Below are 4703 nucleotides of genomic sequence, written 5' to 3'. Positions count from 1 at the left end.
AAGGTTTTCACTGGCTAATTCTTTTCAGAAGTAGACTACCAGGTCCTTCTTCCTAGTCTGTCTTAGTCTGGAAGCTCAGCTGAAACCTGTCCGCCATGGGTGACCCTGCTGGTATCTGAATACTGGTGGCATAGCTTCCAGCATCACAGCAACACACAAGCCCCCACAATATGACAAACTGACAGACACTTGGGGGATGGAATGAAGCAACAACTTAATGGGTATAGAGTTTCTGTTTCTGGTGATGAAAGAGTTTTGGAAATAGTGGTGATGATTGTACAATATTGTTAATGTGATTAAAGCCACTGAAATGTACATTTAAAAATGGTTAAAATGGCAAATTTTATATTAGATATATTTTACCACAATAATTTTGTTTTAGAATAGAGAGAGAGAGATGGCCGGAATGTGTGATCCATAAAGTTTCTGTCAGTTCTAACTGTGTGTTTATGTGATAAAGTTCAGGCCAAGCAAAAGGCAGAGACCTGAGTATGACTTTGTGTCTCGAGGCAGCTGATGCTATAGGAAGAGCATGACTGCAGAGGCTGTGGGGTTTGGTTCTTACCAGGAATTCCATCTTTCTACTTGTAAGCAGGCCCAGACGGGGCTCTTGATCCTCTTATTTCTTCATTCTCATAGGGCCTAGAGACTCGACCTCGGTTTCTTTCTTCCTTAGCACTGATGCCTCTCATGCCATCCTTGGAACTGCTCTTCTCCTCAGATCTGTGTATGAAGTTGGACACAGCCTGCCTGCAGAGAAAAGCATACATGCCTTTTTCATTTTATAGAGGTTTATTCTTAGTAAGTACAAAGATTCTATTGAGGGAAACTAAAATAACAAATATAGGTAAGTTATGGAGTTTAAAATGGAGTCTCTGGGTGGTGCAAATGGTTAGCACACTTTGCTGCTAATTGAAAGGTTGAAGGTTCGAGTCCACCCAAATGTGTATCAAAAGAAAGACGTGCTGATCTACTTTGAAAAAATCAGGCATCAAAAACCTTATGGTGCACATTTCTACTCTGACATACATGGAGTCACCATGAGTTGGAATCAACTCGATGGCAGCTGCTCTGGTCTATAGAGTTTAAAATCATCTTTGTTATTTGTCAGAGACATGACTTTTGGTTTCTAGTTGCCATCCCTTGACTCTAGAATCGGGCTGCCTGGGTTCTCATCCTAACTCTTAGAATTTCATTTCCTTGTCTTTAAAATGGAGTAGTAGCATTATCTATTAGGTTGAAACATGAAATTGCAATTTTGGTAGGTCACGTGTTGACAGTTGCATATAGTTGAACTTAATACATCATAGGATTGTTGTGTAGATGAAATGAATAATGCATGTGAAGCACTTATCATAATACCTGACATGAAAGTACTCAATACCAGCAAGCTGTGATGATCCTAATGATTTTTATCTGAGATGGTAACTGAGGTCTTGTTAGACTTCTACCATCAGTTCAGTATTTCTAAGTGACACAAGACAAATGCCTAGCTTTTTCTGACCTTTGCCGAAAGGTAAAGGACAAGTGGGCAGGCAGCCTCTGAGGCTCACTCTTTTCATTATGTTGCCTTGAATGTGATGTTGGAGAAGAAGAGCAGGGCCCTCATGTCTCAAGTGGAGTTCTGGTGGTGCAGTTGATTATAGTGCTTGACTGCTAACCAAAAGTTGTAGGTTCAAGTGAACACAGAGATGCCTCTGAAGAAAAGCCTAGTGATCTACTTCTGAAAAATCAGCCATTGAAAACTCTATGGAGCTCAGTTCTACTTCGATACACATGGAGTTGCCATGAGTCAGAATCCACATGATGGCAACTGGTTTCATGTCCCAAGTAGATGTTTTAAATCTCCAGATCCCTCTGTACTGAGAAACACCAAATCCCCAAGCCTCTCCATATACTGAGTTATCTCAGAGGCATTTCCTCACACTGCCCCCTTAATATTCTTGTGACCCCAAGTGAGTCATTGGATTTTTTTGATGTCAGATTCCTCATTTTCATTTTCCAACCAATATGTAGTGAGTGTTTGCTAGGTTAGAGGCAATGGCATTCTGCTTTTACAAACAAAAATTAATACTCCTAATAATATTGTTCTTCATTTTTTATTCATCCCTCCAAATATTTATTGGACACTTAACTAGATGTCAAGAATGTCAGACAATGGACAAAATGACAAGCAAGTCAGATACAACTCTGTCCTCATGGATCTTACAGTCTACTAGGAGAGATGGACGTTAAATACATAATCTTATACACATACATGTAAAGTGACAATTGTGGTAAATCTTATGAATGAGAATAGGTAGTATTATGGCAGCAAGAAGTAGAGAGCTTTGGCCTAGTCTGGGGACATAAGTCAGACCTGCCAAATAGCCCATACCATGCCTTTGAGAGAGTTAGGTAAAGGCGTCCCAGGAGAGGCAGTTCTGTGCCAGGATACAGGGATTGGAGTGTGGCTAGATTTCATCCATCATTTGCCCCTCAGCCAGGTGCTGCATTTAGGGTATAACACAAATGTACACAGCAGTTGTTATGGATTGAATTGTATCCCCCACAATATGTGTTGGAATCCTAACCCCTATACCTTTTGGAAATGGTCTTTTCTTTGTTATGTTATTGTATCCTAGACCTAATCAATTCTGAGTTATAAGAAGAGCATATTAGACACAGAAGCAAGAACATACCGAGGGTGGGTAGTGGGTGGTGGTGAAGATAGATGCCATGTGAGGATCGCCAAGGAACTGAGGAACGCCAGGGCTATAGGAGCTGAAAGAGACAAGGATCTCCCCCAGAGCCAACACAGAGAGAAGGCCTTCCCCTAGAGCTAGTGCCCTGAATTTGGATTTCTTGCCTCTTAAACTGTGAGACAATAAATTTCTATTCTTTAAAGCCACCCATCTTTGTTATTTTTGTTACGGCAGCACTATTTAACTAAGACAGCCGCTGTCTCAGTTTCCTAGTGCTGCCATAACACAAATACCACAAGCGGGTGGCTTTAAAGAACAGAAGTGTATTGTCTCACGGTGCTGGAGGCTGAAAGTCCAAATCAGGGTCTTGGCCATGATCCATCCTTCTAAATCTCCTAGTTTTTGGTGACTGCTGGCAATCTTTGGTGCTCCTTTGCTACTTAGAGATGCGTCTGTCTCTGTTGTCACATGATATCTTCCCCTGTATCTCTCTCTGTGTGTGTGTACTCCCCTTTCTGTAAGACCTCACTCAGAAGGGATAAGATTTAGGACCTACCCTACTCCTATATGACCTAATTAACATAACAAAGGAGAACCTTTATTTCCTAACAGAGTCGCATTCACAGGGATCAGTATTTCAACATATGTTTTTTGGGGGTCACAATACAATCCATAACAGCAGCTTTGGGTCAGGGAAGGCTTCCTTTAGGAAACAATGTGGGTACTGTGTTATGTGAGAGGAGAAGAAATCAGTGAAGATGTGAAGATAACGTGTTTGTATTTGGTGAGGTTGGGAGTTGGAGTAGTACTCCAGTCAAAAAGAATGGTGCAAAGGCCCTGTGGCAGACAGAGACATGCCCCACTTGAAAAACAGAAAATCTCCAATGAGATTAGAGGTCAGAAAGTAATGGTGAGCAATGTGAGAAGTAAACCTGGAGAAGTTAGCAGAGATTAGAACTTGTGACGCACAGAAGGGGTTTTGGTCTTTATCATGAGAGCAGTAAAGAGTCATTTAACTATTTTAAGTGAATGGCAGTAATAGGATTGCATTTTTGATAGTCAAAATCACTTGGGATGTTAGGAGGAAAATGGGTTGGAGAGAGGTAACAATGGTGAATACAGAGAGAACAGTTAGGAGGATATGATCTTGGAGGTGAAAAATGGTGGTGTGTTGGAATAGCGTGATATCCAAGGAGATGGAGAGAAGGGTACATATTCAGTAAATATTAAGAGGTAAACTTGATAGGAGTTGCTGAGGGATTGAATATTAGGGATAAGGAGAGGAAGCAGTCAAGGATGATGTCAAAGTTTTGGCTTGTGGAACTGCCTAGATGGCAGAACCATTCCCTGAGATAGAGAACCCTGGACAAAGATCATCTTGGGCAGGGGAGAGGCTGAATGGGGATTGCGCTTTTGGCATCCAGGTGTAGTTATCAGGTGGGCATAGAAGCATATGTCAGCAAATCAGGGGAGAGACCTGTGTCAAAGAGAGAAATTGTGAGGTGCCTGGACAGACATGGCAATTAAAGCCATAGGTAAGGCTGAGATAACCACGGAAGAAAGTATAAGGTAAATAAGAAAAGCAGGCTTAGGCATGAGCATTTAGGAATTACAAATTCACCGGGCAGATAGAGGATGGTAAACCTTCAAATTTATTTTTGTATCCATTTTTCAGAAACTAAGGCTCAAAGTTGAGTAATTTGCCCAAAAACAGAGCTAGCAAATGGTAAACATGGAATTTGAACCTGAATCTTTCACATTCTCCAGCCCTAACTCTCCTGCTATGTCACTTTTTTTTCATTTTTTGAATAATTATTTTTTTTAAACTTTGAAGAATATTGCCATTATTTCATTTTGCATTGGATAATTTTAGTAAGTTTCTTCAATACAACTATTTTTACTTATTTATTATTATCATTTATTTTATTTTTTTTTTTAATTGTACTTCTGGTGAAGGCTTGCAGAACAAATAGTTTCTCATGAAACAGTAGTACACATATTGTTTTATGACATTGGTTA

This window comes from Trichechus manatus, unplaced genomic scaffold, assembly GCF_000243295.1.
Source record: "Trichechus manatus latirostris isolate Lorelei unplaced genomic scaffold, TriManLat1.0 scaffold00021, whole genome shotgun sequence".
Classification (NCBI taxonomy): domain Eukaryota; kingdom Metazoa; phylum Chordata; class Mammalia; order Sirenia; family Trichechidae; genus Trichechus; species Trichechus manatus.
Note: the sequence above shows the minus strand (reverse complement) of the source record.